At 51.2% G+C, this 17,960-nt stretch overlaps 1 protein-coding gene across 3 annotated transcripts in view; it reads left to right on the top strand.

Moving 5' to 3' along the window:
* Positions 1–17,960, top strand: part of TBCD (tubulin folding cofactor D) — a 2,437,462-nt gene that overhangs the window by 2,289,507 nt on the left and 129,995 nt on the right. The window lies entirely within an intron of this gene.

The following is a 17,960-nucleotide window of genomic DNA, read 5'->3' as shown; positions in this document are numbered from 1 at the left end:
AGTACGGCAAAAAGATCTTCTCGTCCCTTAGTTTGGGACTGCGGTCTTCCAACACAGCATGCCTCTTGGGCCGCTACACCCACTCTCTGTGGGATACGGTTGCGGAAGTGCTGCCAGAGTGTCCGTTGGGGGTACGGGCCAAACTCGGCCAAGCCCTTGTGGAGGGCCGGGATGCAGCCAAATATTCTATACGGTGTGGGCTGGATACCACCGACTCACTGGGTAGAGCGATGGCAACGACGGTGGCGGTCAGACGTCACGCCTGGTTGAGGTCCGCCAACTTTTCGGCCGATGTCCAAAACACCTTGATGGACATGCCGTTTGATGGCCGTCGCCTCTTTGGCGACAAGGCAGACCATGCGCTCGAGCGCTTTAAGGACTCCAGGGCTACGGCCAAGTCCTTGGGCTCGGCTGCCTTTCATTCCTTTCGTGGCCACGGAAGGGGTGTACCCACACGTGCCGCCAGCCACGCTCCGCAGGGTAATACCCAACGCGGTGGCGGCTGTGGGAACCGCCGTCCCGGCGGTCACTGACAACGGGGAGGTCTGTCCACACCTTCCCCCGCAGCATCCGCCTCAAAACCCTCCTAGTCCGTGCTTTCAGGCCCATGTGCCGCCTGTGGGGGGCAGGGTTCGCCATCACCACCTCCACTGGCGCACCGTCACTTCGGACAGGTGGGTGCTGCAGATCGTCCGAAGGGGCTACTCCCTCCCCTTCGAGGTGACTCCTCCAGCCATGCCACCGCAGAACCACCGTGTATCGGGGGATCATTTGCGACTTCTGCAGGAGGAAGTTACGGCCCTCTTGGCTAAGGGGGCCATCGAGCGCGTTCCTGGGCCAGAAGTAGGGTGTGGTTGCTACTCCCACTACTTTCTGGTACCCAAGAAGGGCAAAGGGGGCCTACGCCCTATCTTGGACCTAAGGAACGTCAACGGCTTCCTCCGGAAGGAGAAGTTCAAGATGCTGACACTGGCTCAGGTCCTAGCTGCCCTGGACCCAGGAGACTGGATGGTAGCGGTGGACTTGCAGGACGCTTATTTCCCCATCCCCGTCCTGCCGGCCCACCGGCGCTACCTGCGGTTCACGGTTGGCCACGAGCACTTTCAGTATACCGTGCTCCCCTTCAGCCTTACCAGCGCCCCACGGGTGTTCACAAAGGTGATGGCGGTGGTCGCAGCTCATCTGCGCAGGTTAGGGGTTTCAGTCTTCCCCTACCTCGACGACTGGTTGTTGAAGGCGGGCTCGCCCCAGACAGTCGTCAGCCACCTCCAGACTACGGTAGATCTCCTGCACCAGCTGGGGTTCTCCATCAATGTGCCGAAGTCACACCTGTGCCCCTCTCAGAAGCTCCTTTACATCGGAGCGGTCCTCGCCTCGGCGCGGTTTCGGGTTTATCCACCCGAACAGCGGGTCCGGGATATTCAGGCTCTGATTCCCATCTTTCAGCCGTTATTCCGGGTCTCGGTCAGGTTGACGCTGCGGCTTCTGGGGCTGATGGCCTCCTGCATCCTGCTGGTGCATCACGCCAGGTGGCGGATGCGGGCTCTGCAGTGGGACCTGAAGTTTCAGTGGGCCCAGCATCAGGGCAACCTGTCCGACCACGTCCTGATCTCGGAGGGCACTGCGAGACAGCTGCAGTGGTGGCTCACGGACCGCGATTGGGTCATCGGCAGATCCCTCTCCCTTCCCCAACCGGAGCACGTAGTTGTGACGGATGCGTGCCTCCAGGGCTGGGGAGGCCACATGGGAGAGGCGGTGATCAGAGGCCTCTGGTTTCCGGCGGAGGCCCGGCTCCACATCAACCTGTTGGAGTTACGGGCGATTCGTCTAGCACTGAAAGCATTCCTCCCCTCTATCCGGGGGAGTGTAGTGCAGGTGTTCACGGACAACACCACCGCCATGTGGTACTGCAACAAACAGGGCGGGGTGGGGTCGTGGACCCTTTGCCAGGAGGCTCTGCGCCTCTGGCAATGGCTGGAACGCCAGGGCGTGACCCTGGTGGCTCAACACCTGGCAGGTTCTCTGAATGCCAGGGCGGACGAGCTCAGCTGTCGGTGCATGATGGATGCCCCTCTGTATCAAATTGAACGCCTGCAGGTGATACAGAATGCTGCGGCAAGACTGATTGGTAACATCCCATATAGACACTCTATCTCTGCGTTTCGTAAAGAACTCCACTGGCTTCCTATAGCCAGCCGTATCAAATTTAAAACGCTTGTTCTGGCCTATCGTGCTCTGAACGGCTCCGGCCCAGAGTACTTAAGAAAAAGATTGAGACTGTCTTACTCAGTCAGAGACCTTCGCTCTAACAATCTGCGTCTCATGCTTGTGCCTAGATTTCGGCGCTCAAGAATGGGTGGCAGAGCCTTCGCTGTCTTAGCTGCCAAACACTGGAACAGCTTACCGATCGACCTGAGATTCGCTCCATCTGAAGCTCTGTTCCGTAGAGGCCTGAAAACTTGGCTATTCGCTTCTATCTAGATTGCTCTTCTCTTCTAGCAGATAATTTTAGCGCCGGGACACCCCCGTGGGGGGTAGCCGTGCGCTCTATAAAATCCATAAATAAATAAATAAAATAAATAAATGGATCACGAATGGCGTCTGAACTCGGACGTGGCGCAAGGCCTCTTTCAGCAATGGGGAGAGCCTTGGCTAGATCTATTCGCCACCGAAGAGAACGCGCAATGTCATCAGTTCTGCGTGTTGGAATTTCCAAGGCGGCACTCGCTCGGAGACGCTTTTCATCGCAAGTGGAGCTGTGGTCTACTGTACGCCTTTCCGCCTATACCACTTCTGCCCAGAGTGCTGAAGAAGATCAAGCGCGACCGGGCCCAAGTCATCCTTGTGGCTCCGGACTGGGCTCGAAGGTACTGGTATCCAGAGCTACTCAGTATGTCAGTCGATCCCCCGGTTCGTCTGCCTCTTCAGGAGGACCTTCTGTCGCAGCAGCAGGGGGCGGTCCTCCACCCGAACCTGTCCAGTCTCCACCTCCATGCTTGGAGATTGAGCGGCGACAGTTGAGGCCATTTGACTTGCCTCCTAAAGTCTGTAACGTCATTCTGGCAGCCAGGCGTCCCTCCACAAAGTCGGTATACGCCTGCAGGTGGAACAGATTTGTGGCATGGTGCACAGCAAAGGCTGTGGTTCCTCTTGCTGCCCCTCTTTCTGAGGTTCTTCTCTTCCTTGTCTCTCTTGCCCAGCAGGGCTCTGCTCTGGGCACTATCAAGGGCTACCTTTCTGCCCTTTCAGCCTTTCTGAGGCTGTCTGATCAACCTTCTTTGTTCAAGTCCCCTATTGTAAATAGATTTCTAAAAGGCATCACACACACATTCCCTCCTGTTCCGTTTGTGATGCCTCAGTGGGACTTGAACCTGGTTCTTACGTTTCTGATGTGCGCTCTTTTTGAGCCACTTCACAACTGTCCTCTCCGCCTTCTAACTCTGAAGACTGCTTTCCTGGTTGCCATCACCTCTGCCCGGAGAGTGAGTGAGCTCCAGGCCCTTTCTTGTACTCCACCTTTCCTTTCTGTCCATCCGGACAAAGTGGTGTTGCGTACTAAGCCATCTTTCCTGCCCAAGGTTGTCACGGCCTACCACATCGGGCAGTCTATCACCTTGCCAACCTTCTTCCCGCCACCGCATCCCTCTAGAGAGGAAGAGCGGATCCACCGTCTGGACCCAAAACGTGCGCTCTCATTTTACTTGGATCGCACACGCCAGTTCCGGGTGGATGACCAACTCTTTGTTGGTTACGTGGGCGCTAAGAAGGGGAAAGCGGTGCACAAGAGGACCATCTCCCGGTGGATCATCTTGTGTATCCATGCATGCTACTCCTTGGCTAGAAAGGAGTCCCCTGTTGGATTACGGGCTCATTCCACCCGAGCCACGGCGACTACAACTGCCCTGGGCTGGGGGGTGCCCTTACAAGACATCTGTCAGGCAGCTACGTGGGCATCACTGCACACGTTTGCAAGACACTACTGCCTGGACAGCCAAGTCCGGAGGGATGGCTTCTTTGGCCGTTCTGTCCTCCAGGACTTTCTGGTGTGATTATTGGTTCGCAGACCCACCACCGGGGTTGGTATTGCTGGGGTATCTATTCTAAGGTAAGGAATCTAATACTAACGTGTCTCTTTCAGATGCACAAGTTACTACTTGTGTAACGATATATCTGTAAGAGACATTAGTTAGTATTAGATTCCTTACCGACCCACCCATCCTCCCCGTTCTGCGAACCGATATCTAGGGTTAGGATTACCCCCTTTCAGGGCCCTAGTTTCAATGGCACCAATGTTGGTTTTTAACATGGCTCTGCGTTTCTGGCGCGGAAAAGCTGTGTCTAAGAACTGACGTCAGCACGCGGAGGCGGCGTCTAAGTACTCCGACGACGTCCTCACGGCGCCCACGACGCCGACGACGGACGCGGAGCCGCAGACGACGCGCAGGGGTACGGCTACGCAAAAGTTTCCGGATCCAGTCTGACGCCTGGGGATATTCTAAGGTAAGGAATCTAATACTAACTAATGTCTCTTACAGATATATCGTTACACAAGTAGTAACTTGTGCATCACAGACATGGTAGGATGGGAGGGTCAGTGAGGAATCCGCAGCTACATATAGTCTCTACCAATAGGAGCATTACCGAAAGTAAGTATATTGTGCAATTGAACAAGATTAAAGATATACCAGATGGCGCTCAACTTTAAGCCCCATTGACCCCAATGTTCTGTAGAATGTTTCTGGAGTCACGGTCAGGCTTTTAAGGACATTACAATAAGAGATAGCAGGGGCAAAATATATTGACAAAAAAGGTCATTACTGAAAGATGCGAAACATTTTCTTCCAGTGCAGTACTAATTCCATTACAAGCCATGGATGAACTGTGTCTGACATTGATAACAATGTTTTGATAAATGCTTCTTCTACTGTAAAAGAGTTATGCAGAAGTCCTAGAAGCATTTGTAACTAACAGTAACATATTTGACTTGGTCAGTTGATATATGACTTATAGTACAGCTTCCCAGAGAGAGACTTACATAATAAATCTACTTCTGGAAACACAACCTTCTTTCTAGCTTGTGACTGGATGTGTGAAGCTCTCCGGTAAACATCTCCTAGGCTAAATGGGGCATTTAGTTATATGACTTCTTCCCACAGAAGAGTCCCTGACACAGGCATGAACTGGAGACTTTCCCACGAGGAACTCCCCACTTAAAGTTCCACTGTCCAGCCTGACCCTTGCATCCCTTTTTAGGTCTCAGCCTGCGTAGGCTGCGCTTGCGCAGTCTCGCCGGCGAGATCTTATGTTTTTGAGTGTGGGGCTTGAACCCGCCCCTCTTTTCCATTGGCTGGCTTCCTAAATGAAGGCCAGCCATTGGAGAAGAGGGGCGTCATTTTGGGATTCGGGGGCGTGTTTTTTCATGTTCTTTCTCTCCTCTTCCCATTGGTTGGAATTTTACATTCCAGCCAATGGGAAGAGGAGAGAAAGAAAAACACGCCCCCGAATCCCAAAATGACTGTGCGTTTCTCCGAGGCATTTCTACTTGACCTCGGAGAAACATGGTGGTGTTTCCGGAGCTGCTCGGCTCCGCTCGCCTCCCCCTTCCCTCTGCCCTCAGCCCTCCTCCGTCCCGCTCTCGCCTCCCCCTTCCCTCTGCCCGCAGCTCTCCTCCCCGCAGCTCTCCTCCATCCTGCTCTCGCCTCGCCTCCCCCCCTTCCCTCTGCCGCAGCTCTTTCCAACAGGATTAATAACGTCTGCCTGCTCCAGGAGAGCCCGGCTGCTGTGTCTTTGTAGAACGAGAAAAAAGATAGCATTCATCCTTTCTTCTGAATGCTTGAGAGATTCCCCCCTTCCCTCTGCCGCAGCTCTCCTCCGTCCCGCTCTCACCTCGCCTCCCCCCCCATACACTCTGCCGCAGCTCTTCTCCGTCCCGCTCTCGTCTCGCCTGGAGACCAGAAATGCCCCCGGCTCTGTTTGTGCGGCGTGGCGCTGAATTGAAATGGCTTTGCGTCCTTCCTTGTCGCGGGCTGGCCCTCTCAGCCGGTCACGAGGCAGCGAGGTACCGGGCGGAACTGGGGGTAAGGCGGCAACAGGCCGTTAGAAATGCTCTATCCTGCCAAGTGTCAACATGACTCCAGAAATGAACATGAGCAGATAACGTCAGAATGACTCAATAGCTAGAGGGCAGAACTATTGATTCGGGGAAGGAGCAGAGACTTTTTATTGGCATTCCAAACAACACAATAAAGAGACCTGTTCTTTATGTGGGGAAGGTTTTGCAGCAGGACTATATCAAGTGTAGTCTGCGGCAGTGCCTCTCCACGGGGGAGGCGGGACGCACAGTGAGGCGCGTGGACGAAAGCCGCATGTTTTAGTAGATGTCAGACAGCCCGCGCGGGCCCACTGGACTTTTGTCATTCTGTTTACTCTGCTCCGCAAGCCATGGTGGAGTCGGTGAACAGCCTCCTGCAGCCGCAGGCCGTGGGCGCGTGGAGGGACCTGACGACCAGCGACCAGCTGCGGGCCTCCACCATGCTGCTCGACACTGTGGAGGAAGGGGCCTTCGTGCTGGCGGACAACCTTCTGAAAACTGACATAGTCTGGGAGAACACCGACAACCACCGTGAGTACCACTTCTGTCCCCTTTTAGAGTCGCACAGCACGACGGAGGGCACAAGCACACTCCTGCCCGGCAAAACTTAAACTGCACATTTTCTGACGAACTGAAAACCAGCAGCTTTGTCGTTTTTGTGCAAAATCCATAATGTGTAGGTAGCAATAGCGTTTATTGGTCCCACAAATGAAGCAAAAAGTTTCTTTTGGGGGTCTAAAGAACGTTATCCAACCTCTTCCAGGTAGAATTCGTCCCTAAAGCACTACAGCTGAATGAGTTGATTAAGTGAAACCCTCAACACATTCTTTGATTCACTTATGCAGTGATCAGCTAACACATAATGTAATGTAATGTAATGTAAATTGATACTTGTATAGCGCACTACTCACCCACAAGGGTCTCAAGGCGCTTGTACGAATACCGCTGTGGAACCCATCCGGGCTTTCCCTGTGAGGTGTCCACTCCTGGGCACCCCCAAGGTGGAGGCCAGGCATCCTTAGCGTTGTGGGGGCCATTGTGGAGATTAAGCAAGCTATTGCCCAGAGTTGCAGAGTGGGACTCCATGATTGGAATAGGCACCGAGGCGAGAATGATCAGGTCCGTGGAATTTTGAGCCCAAGACCCGCCGAGGCGGGGAATTGAACCCTGGTCCCGGGCTAGACATCTGCATCAGGGTCTGCCGCTTTAACCATTGAGCCACACTTCTACACACTGCATTTATGTTGTCATCAGGCCACTGCTGGGACATCACTCAACACTTAGGCTGTCTGACTAGCATATGGAAAGTCATGTCAAGATCATGAGATCTCTTGAAGTTTGACCAACAGAGTCCACCTGCTGAGTTGATTGCCTGGACAAAAACATTTCATGTGCTCGTGATTTGCGCAACCATCCTAATGTATATCCAAAAAGGTCGTGCCGTAATCATGATTTCTACTGGTGATGTTTTCGGGGGAAATGCATAAGAAGGTGGTCTAGCTGGCCACACTGCCTTAATGTGCAGGAGACTTGTGCCACCAATTAAATCTTTTGTTTTTGAATTGTGCTATCATTACCACTGCACTAGACAGAGGTTTCAAATTTGTACACAAAGTCTATATTGTTGAACTGCTGCTCCTTCATTTATTTTGCCTCCAATAATTTAGCAAGTAGTGGGCAGTTTGTTTCTTGAGATGTCACCTAGTGTTACCCCTTCTTAGTTCTCCTTTGTAAGGCATTCTTCCTCATCTGACTATTCATTTCTGTCCCTCCTTCTTCCTGATGATTTCCCTTCTGCTAATCACCCCTTCTAAAATGTCTCGCCTTTCTTCTCTCTCTGTCCATTCAAACCGTGGCCACTCTTTCCTTTCTCTCAGCCCATGCACTACTGACTCAACTTCTCGTCCGCTTACATCATTCATCTCTTGTTCCACTGATTCTTACACTTTTAAGCACCTGCAGCACCGTTCCCTTCTTTGACATTTAATATTTTCTTTACCACTTCTTTTTTTAATCTTAGAAACACGTTATCTCTACTAAGGCATCTTCCACTGGTACCTTCTTGTGCCACTTTCAACAGGTGTTACCCTGATACCTCATTCAAAACGTGTTTCACACCTTCCTGCAGTTAGTGTCCAACTCACATTTACTTCTTTTGCTGCTTCTAGCGCGGAACCATAAAGCACATAAAGAACTTGCACTGCTCTGTGTGGGCACCGGTTGGGCTGAATCCAGGTGCCTCATCTTGACCAATCTGCCGTTTTACTAGGAGAACAGTGCTGAGTTCATTTATTTGTTTTTAAACGTTTAGTTTATTTCTTAGAGCCTTAGAGCGTGTACTTATTGTTTTATTTGAGTTTAAGAACATTGGCTTAAGAAAACTTACCCTCCTGGCCAATGTTCCCTCTAATTTTTTTCCTCAGTGTCCGGCAGTGTAAGGTCTCTGTGCGCTGCAACCAAGACTATGTGCGCCAGGAACCAGACCTCGCGTGGGGGTGCAGCGCCCAAATATCACTCCAAACTTTTTCTTAGAAAAGTGAAAAGACAGTGTATTTCCACACATGCAGCACCACATGAATGGTCTTAAAGCAGGTTTTCAATGTAAATATACATGCCAATACATGAATTGGTTACACAGGCAAGTACACTTCAGGTTCAGAAAAGCACAGGACTCCAATGGTAGTACCATAATACGATTTTACTAAAGACCCTCAACCCAAGCACTGTTCATAGGGTGGGGAAATGTTAGGAGCCTATTCAAGATCGCACATATACACAATTACATAACATATTTATAATTTGATGTGCAATATATGGAGTAATGTGTAAACATCCCGTCAAAGATAGTTAGTGAAATGTGTGACACCCAGGAAAACATGTAGTGTGGAAGAGGGCCATTCACACAAGTCAAGTGCCATCACTGTTAACAGGAGCATGGCTGCGGGGCAGGTTGTGAGCCTTTTTCAAAGTATTTATGCTATTTGCTGCAGCAGTTATGCATGTACAAGGCGCTGTACATGAATACTTTGGAAAGGCACACAATTAGCCCAGCAGCCGCGTTCTATTAACAAAAGAAATGCAGAGTCTCAAACACGACGTGTGCTTTCAAAATCCTGAGTTTTTAAACAACCAAAAGGCTGAGGACCTTTTTCTTGCTGAATTTTCATGGTGCCTAAGATTACTCTAATACACATGTACTCAAAGTACGGCCCGCAGGCAGCCAGCAGCCCGGCAAGCCTTCCTTGGCGGCCCGCGGACTTTACAGATATCGTACCGATGTTTTTTTTAAATTGTCAGCAAACACCGCCGGTACTGCTCTGTGGGGGCCGGGCGATTCCAGCCACAGTCAGAGTGGAGCTGCAGGGGCGCTAAGAAGAGGTGCACAAAGCCTCATTAACATGTAAATGGTCTTTAAGACCTGTGATATACTGGGGTGCGGCTGTGTATGTGCCCGGGAAGCTGTGTCAGCCCGGGCTGACACACACACACACGCGAAGGGGGGGACAGCGGGTGAGGTGACAGAGGACAGCAGGATCTGAGAGCCCGGTGAGGTGGGAGGGCAGCAGGAACTGAGAGCCCGGTGAGGTGGGAAGGCAGCAGGGAGTGAGAGCCCGGTGAGGTGGGAGGGCAGCAGGGAGAGAGAGCCCGGTGAGGTGGGAGGGCAGCAGGGATTGAGAGCCCGGTGAGGTGACGGAGGGCAGCAGGGAGTGAGAGCCAGGTGAGGTGACAGAGGGCAGCAGGGAGTGAGAGCCAGGTGAGGTGGGAGGGCAGCAGGGATTGAGAGCCCGGTGAGGTGACGAAGGGCAGCAGGGAGTGAGAGCCGGGTGAGGTGACAGAGGGCAGCAGGGAGTGAGAGCCCGGTGAGGTGGGAGTCAAAGTATTTATGCTATTTGCTGCAGCAGTTATGCATGTACAAGGCGCTGCACATGAATACTTTGGAAAGGCACACAATCAGCCCAGCAGCCGCGTTCTATTAACAAAAGAAATGCAGAGTCTCAAACACGACGTGTGCTTTCAAAATCCTGAGTTTTTAAACAACCAAAAGGCTGAGGACCTTTTTCTTGCTGAATTTTCATGGTGCCTAAGATTACTCTAATACACACGTACTCAAAGTACTGCCCGCAGGCAGCCAGCAGCCCGGCAAGCCTTCCTTGGGGGCCCGCGGACTTTACAGATATCGTACCGATGTTTTTTTTAAATTGTCAGCAAACACCGCCGGTACTGCTCTGTGGGGGCCAGGCGATTCCAGCCACAGTCAGAGTGGAGCTGCAGGGGCGCTAAGAAGAGGTGCACAAAGCTTCATTAACATGTAAATGGTCTTTAAGACCTGTGAAATACTGGGGTGCGGCTGTGTGTGTGCGCCCGGGAAGCTGTGTCAGCCCGGGCTGACACACACACACACACACGCGAAGGGGGGGACAGCGGGTGAGGTGACAGAGGACAGCAGGATCTGAGAGCCCGGTGAGGTGGGAGGGCAGCAGGAACTGAGAGCCCGGTGAGGTGGGAGGGCAGCAGGGAGTGAGAGCCCGGTGAGGTGGGAGGGCAGCAGGGAGTGAGAGCCCGGTGAGGTGGGAGGGCAGCAGGGAGTGAGAGCCCGGTGAGGTGGGAGAGCAGCAGGGAGTGAGAGCCCGGTGAGGTGGGAGGGCAGCAGGGAGAGAGAGCCCGGTGAGGTGGGAGGGCAGCAGGGATTGAGAGCCCGGTGAGGTGACGGAGGGCAGCAGGGAGTGAGAGCCGGGTGAGGTGACAGAGGGCAGCAGGGAGTGAGAGCCGGGTGAGGTGGGAGGGCAGCAGGGATTGAGAGCCCGGTGAGGTGACGGAGGGCAGCAGGGAGTGAGAGCCGGGTGAGGTGACAGAGGGCAGCAGGGAGTGAGAGCCCGGTGAGGTGGGAGGGCAGCAGGGAGTGAGAGCCGGGTGAGGTGACAGAGGGCAGCAGGGAGTGAGAGCCGGCTGAGGTGACGGAGGGCAGCAGGGAGTGAGAGCCGGGTGAGGTGACAGAGGGCAGCAGGGAGTGAGAGCCCGGTGAGCTGGGAGGGCAGCAGGGAGTGAGAGCCGGGTGAGGTGGGAGGGCAGCGGGGATTGGGAGCCCGGTGAGGTGATGGAGGGCAGCAGGGAGTGAGAGCCAGGTGAGGTGAGACAGATAGAGATAGAGACAGATAAATACATATTGAGACAGAGACAGATAGAGGCAGAGTCAGATAGAGGCAGAGACAGATAGAGGCAGAGTCAGATAGAGGCAGAGTCAGATAGAGGCAGAGTCAGATAGAGGCAGAGACAGATAGAGGCAGAGACAGACAGAGCTAGATAGGGTCAGAGACAGGGACAGGCAGAGACAGATAGAGGCAGAGACAGAGATAGGCAGAATATAGGTTTGAAGGGTAGAGAGTGTGTACTCCATGAGAAATCACAATTGTACTTGTTTGAATTATTATCCGTTCTTTCAAATCGTCATATAGAGGACAGAACTATTTCAGGTTGCAGTGTGACATCTTTATTATTTTATTATGAGACATAGACAGCCGACACGTGTTTCGCCCCCTATTGGCGAATTGCGCCGGGGCTTTCTCAAGGCTAATTCCACATATATAGTATATATTATTACTGTTTCCAAATATAACAGGTTCCAATAGACAATGATTTCAATACTCGAGAAGCAAATTCTTCTGTAGGCTTTCAGGGCTGACGAAAGCAGTTCGGTCCCTGCTCGCAGCTCTAAAATTTGCGGGTCGATGTATGGGTTGAATCCCAGATACAGAGATAGGCAGAGACAGATAGAGGTAGAGACAGAAAGCGATGGAGACAGAGAGAGAGACAGAGATAGAAGCGAGGACAGATTGAGACAGAGACAGACAGAGACAGATAGAGGCAGAGACAGACAGAGATAGAGACAACGAGAGATAGAGGTAGAGACAGAGACAGACAGAGTCACGGACAGACCGAGCCAGATAGAGGCAGAGACAGAGAGAGGGAGACAGAGGGAGGGAGGGAGACAGAGACAGGGACAGACAGAGACAGATAGAGGCAGGGACAGGAACAGACAGATAGAGGCAGAGTGACAGGGAGACGGAGACAGGGTGATGGAGACAGAGGGAGGGAGACAGGGGGGAGGAAGACCGAGAGAGCGGGAGACAGAGAGAGAGATGGAGAGGGAGACGGAGAAGGAGTCGGAGGGAGTGAAAGGGAGACAGAGCGAGGAAAGGGGAGTGAGAGGGAGACGGAGAGAGTCAGGGGGAGACGCTGAGGGAGAGGGAGACAGGGTGAGGGAGACAGGGGGAGGGAGAGAGACAGAGAGAGAGGGGGAGACAGAGAGAGGGAGACAGAGAGGGAGGGAGACAGAGAGAGGGAATCGGAGGTAGGGAGGCAGAGGGAGCGTGTCATGGAGAGACAGAGGGAGGGAGAGGGAGACAGACAGAGGGAGGGAGACAGACAGACAGAGGGAGGGAGGGAGAGAGGGAGGCAGACGGACAGAGGGAGGGAGACAGAGTGGGAGGGAGGCAGAGGGAGGGAGTCGGGGGAGAGACAGGGAGACAGACAGAGGGAGACAGACAGAGGGAGACAGACAGAGGGAGGGAGACAGACAGAGGGAGGGAGACAGATAGAGGGAGGGAGACAGATGGAGGGAGGGAGACAGATGGAGGGAGGGAGACAGATGGAGGGAAGGAGAGGGAGGGAGACAGACAGAGGGAGGGAGGGAGGGAGAGGGAGGGAGGGAGACAGAGGGAGGGAAGGAGATAGAGGGAGGGAGATAGAGGGAGGGAGGAAGGGAGATAGAGGGAGGGAGGGAGGCAGAGAGAGGGAGGGAGGGAGATAGAGGGAGGGAGACAGAGAGAGGGAGACAGACAAAGGTCTGTATTTGCTCTTGCTCGGACCACCGCATCCACCCCGTTGCATACTTTAGTGGTGTAATTTTAAGTTTCTCTGCTTCTGTTAACATCCCCGTGTGAGAGAGTTGCGCTGTTCCGAGGGCCGGCCACAGCCCGAGAGAGCGTGCGTGGCGCTGCAGCTGACACGTCTGCAATCAGGAAGCCACACGTACAGGCAACACGAGGCCCACAAATAGGAACAGAGTGATGCAGCATGTGCAGGCTGCCTTTCAAAACGGGCGCACGCTTGCCATGGGGCTCCAAACCTTCCCTCTCTCCACACGCCCACCTCCGCCACTGGTCAATAATAGTAAAACCTAAGCAAAGAGAGTTAAATCTAGGCATTGACATAAAATCCTGCCCAGGTAAGCCTGCAGATACATTAAAAACAGGGCAGTAAGACAAGAAGGGTGTATAGCACGTGGCCATTGTCAGATTGGCCCACAGGGGAACCAAAAGCAGCCCTGGGAAAATGCTCAAACCAGCCCCACTCTTTTTGTCTCCTCTTGCAACCTCTCTCTTTCCATCCATCCATCCATCCTTTAACTCTCCTTCTCTCAGGGCCGTAGCAGAGCTAGTCCACATTTTTATCTGGAGCCACTAAAACTGATGGTCACTCAGTAGAATGTTTCGTTCTGCCAAAGTATTGTTATCTTCATGGAGGGTGTGGTATAAAGGCGTATCCAAGCCCTTTGTTTGCGGCTACTCAGGGCAGAGCTTTCAAGTTCCTCAGGCCCATACAAGATTAGGTCATCCATTCCAGGTTTATTCATTGCATTCTGGGACTTGCAGTTTTGTTTTCATAATGGGATAAACAGGCCTACACACCCCAGATTAAACAACAAAAATCTGAACTGGGCGAGCTATTCATGCAATGCCCTAGGAAACTTGAAACCTCTGTGAAAGAGAAGTGCTGGCACTGAATACCTTCGATTACACTGCTGGTGCCACTGTTGTGTAGCATCTGCCCCTGCAGTACAGAGTGGAATTGTTGAGTATAGCCTCTTTATCACATTTGTGTGGCAAACCTATGTGAGCACTGAACTCACTGATGTGATCTAGTGGCTTGTTTTACATGTATGGGACCCGGAGACCAGTATGTTAATTTTGGCTTTCCCAGATGCACAAACTGTGTGATCCTGGATTAATCATTTGACTCTTATGCACTTCAAATAATGTCTCTCCCTAAATGGGGAGCATTTAAAAATAGGATTAGCAGACCAATGTAGTGTTATATTGAAAGTGGACCTTGACGTTTGCATATACTCATGCACACACACAGATCTTTTCCCCTACAAACCCTTCGTGCAAAGACCAGACATGCGAGCCTGCACTTGAACACTCACACACACTTTTTAAATAGCTTTTGATCTAATGGGTATTTCTAAACCATCTATTTGTAAAGAGCACGTTCACCCGTGGCCGTGGGTATCTTGGCGCTGAACAACAGATATTTATTTTTACCCAACTTAATGGTACTCACTGTATCGACCTCAGAAGGATGAACGTGAGTGGACCCGCCGGGGTTTGAACTTGTGACCTTGAGGTCAAACACGGCCCTACAGCCACGCATTAGTCCACTATGCCACCAGACCCTGCTCTGTTGGAGCCAACATTTCTGTTTAAATCTGCTAATGATGTAGCAGATGTTAGACTATGCATCAAAATCGCGAATACCATAAGTATGTAGAATTTTTCATGATAGATGAATCACATAATTCCCATGCAGGGCTGTGGGTGGGTGGGTAATGTGGGTGGGGTGGGCAGGGAAAGAATGTTAATGCAATATCTCCAGTTTAATATTACAAATACACACAGGAACCGAACAGAATGGCAAAATGTAAGTACAATTAATAGGATAGCAAGTACACATTTGGAATAGTAGTGGATGCAAAGGAGGAGAAAGTAATATATTATCCAGATGCAGAAAAAAACATTTTCCATGTAAGTGTATGTAGCTTCTCCTAAGGGTGACAAAGACCGATTCGTCACCCTTCACTTCATTAGTCACAGGATGGCATCGGGAAGCATTGATGGCTATCATCTTTTTATCACTCCACTCCGGCTTGTCTTTTCTTTAGTGCAAATTGCGGAGCTGATTGTGACCGTTTGAGGTAGTATTCAAGTTAATTCCAGTGCACAGGTGCGCCGAAATTAACATGAATACTAACACAAAGAATCACAATCGGCCCCGTAGCTGTGCACAATTAAGAAAAGCAGAGTCTCCAACACAGCGTGTGCTAAAGCACACGTCGTGTTGGAGACACTGTTTTTCCTTTCATTAGTGCAAGCGGCGGGGCGGATTGTGACCCTTTGAGGACGGTAGTTTTCATGTTAATTGCAGCGCACACGGGCGCCGCAATTAACATGAATACGGTCTTGCAGGATTAGATGTAGTTGTGTGCGCGCTAAATTCAGCACACTGCGCGCTTCAGGTGATTTAGGTGCGCACCCGCCCGCACGGCTTATTGGGAACTGTGCTCCCGGCTATCCAGTTCTGCTTGTATACAAGCAGCTTTGTATTAATTTGTGTTCGAGGTATTTGTGTAGCGCTTAAACACAGGGTTTCCAAGCATTCGGAGATCATGGCCTGGAAGCTGGTTATAGATGAGTGATACAGCTGGGTGGCAAAACTGCGGAATGTGTAGATTTTGTACATGTATAGTGCAGGTACACAGGAGGCATCAGAAACACTAGATGCAAATGGTCGCTTGTCCTCCGCATCTAAGTGCTATGAAGACAAGGGTAGGTAGTGAGGGTTAAGAATAAACTGGTGCCCAAAGCGCATCAGTAGGGGGTAACCAGGCAGGATCTGAAGGGGTGCATAATGGGTCACTTTTTAGGGGCAGTTTTAATGGACTATTTTGACATTTGTACATACGTTACCTCTTTCTGGGTAGAGTTTTCCCCACACTAGTATCAGTGTAATAACTAAATACAACAATCATCAAATTGAAGGTGACCAGATGACCCTTGCGGTAGGCTCGCCATTGCATGGCAACGTGTGGCAGCCTTATTTTTGTTATTAACTTCCCTTCCGTTTGAGATAGTAACAGTTTTTTTGGTTGGCATCTACATATTATGCAGTAGATTAATAAATAAATATGTGGCAAATACGGTAAATCATTAATTATGTGGAAGGCACAGCAGTTGGCAAATCTCACAGTTCCTCTGCAGGAGCTTACGTTTAATTTCCAAAGCTATGGGCCCCCCTGGGACCCCAGCTCCCTGGCACACGTCCCTGGTGACTGTGTCCAAGACTATCTGGCCAGAGGTCCTCTTGTACCAATACGAACTCCGCTACCTGATATTTTCGTATTGTATGTGCGCCCAGTGTTTGGTCACTCCTGGGTGCAGGCTTGGTCTCGGGTTTCTGTAAAAGAGCCGCCACATTTCTTATTCACCTGCCATTGTCAGGGTGCTCAGGTTAGTGCATGTTTTGAAATTATTCTTTTTTGGTCTGGGGACATGCACTGCGCACATGGAATCAATCTGCATGTCTCTGAGTTTTTGTGGTTTTTCATTTGTGTTTGTCTTGGGGAGAGCTGCGTTGATTATTTATTTAATTTTTAAATTGCAGGAAGAGTACTTCAGAGGACAGTGTATTCTTTTAACAGCTCTCCCACCATTGTATGTGTTTCAGGAACTTGGCCACTGTGTGGCTCTGTGTGTGTGTGGCTCTGTGTGTGTGTGTGCGGCTCTGTGTGTGTGCGTGCGGCTCTGTGTGTGTGCGGCTCTGTGTGTGTGTGTGGCTGGCTCTGTGTGTGGCTCTGTGTGTGTTTGTGTGCGGCTCTGTGTGTGTGCTGCTCTGTGTATGTGTGTGTGGCTGGCTCTGTGTGTGGCCCTGTGTGTGTTTGTGTCTCTGTGTGTGTGTGCGGCTCTGTGTGTGTGGCTCTGTGTATGTGTGGGTGCAAATGCAATAGGTCTCGCATTTGCGAGAGATTAAGCTATTGGCATTGTAAATGACAATGCCCTTTATTTATCTGTTTTCAAAACCAACACATAAATAAAAATGTTATTTACAATGCCAATAGCTCTAACTTTTGCAAAGGCGAGACTGTTGCATTGTAAATGCTTGTTGTATGTGCCACCCTTCCCCAAAACTGATCTGTTTGTTTTGTTCCCTTTAGTGGAGGGGCAGCTTTGTCAGATGGCCAAATAGCAGTGTAATCTGGAAATTAAGCCAAGATTGACTTTTATGATCCACCACCCTTATTTTTACCCATGTCAGTTCATATTAATTTTTTATTTTATGGTGCATGTGCTCACTTTATTTTCTACTTAGTTTTCCTTTTCACCTAAGACAGAGCATGCACTGTTGCTTTTGAGACATTTTGTTAGCTTGAGGTGGGCTTGTAGCCTGCCCAATGCTTAACATTGGTTGGCTTCATCGTCACTCTCATTGCTTGTTTGTGGTTTGTTAATGCGTGCTGGCTTCATATCTTCTTCTATTTCCCCCCCCCCCCACCCCCCATAGAGAATGCCCCAAGTACATGTCTCCTTCCAGTGTTCGCGTTTTTAGAGATTTTTTTGTTTTTTTGTTGCAGCACTTCGTGAGAGTACATGTTTGCGATCTGTTTCTCTTGTGTGCCCCCCATGCACATTTTGGTACAAAAGGGGGTGGTGATGGACGGAGCCTCTGAACCAAACGCCCACACCCAGTCAAAAGATCTGAGTTTGACCCATCACCGTTCTTTAGCCCACTCTGCCACCCCAGTTCAGACATGGCTATATGCAAATCAGTCTGACCCTGTGCCTCATGGAAACAAGCTTCCGAGGACCGGTTTCTGGCATTACAGCCGTCATCAGCCCGGCTTGCTTGAATCCAGTGGCAAAGTGAGCAATTTTGTACCGCTTTGGCTGCCATAAGTGTGGCAGGGTATGCTCAGACGTGAGTCCCTTGCTCACTTTGCCACTGGATTCAAGCAAGCCGGGCTGAAGACGGCTGGAATGCCAGAAATCGGTCCTCGGAAGCTTGTTTCCGGTCCAGGGAAGGCATGGCTTGGCAG

The sequence above is a fragment of the Lissotriton helveticus genome, chromosome 7 (genome assembly GCF_964261635.1).
Source record: "Lissotriton helveticus chromosome 7, aLisHel1.1, whole genome shotgun sequence".
In the NCBI taxonomy this organism is placed as follows: Eukaryota; Metazoa; Chordata; class Amphibia; order Caudata; family Salamandridae; genus Lissotriton; species Lissotriton helveticus.
This window is presented reverse-complemented; position numbering and strand designations above follow the sequence as displayed.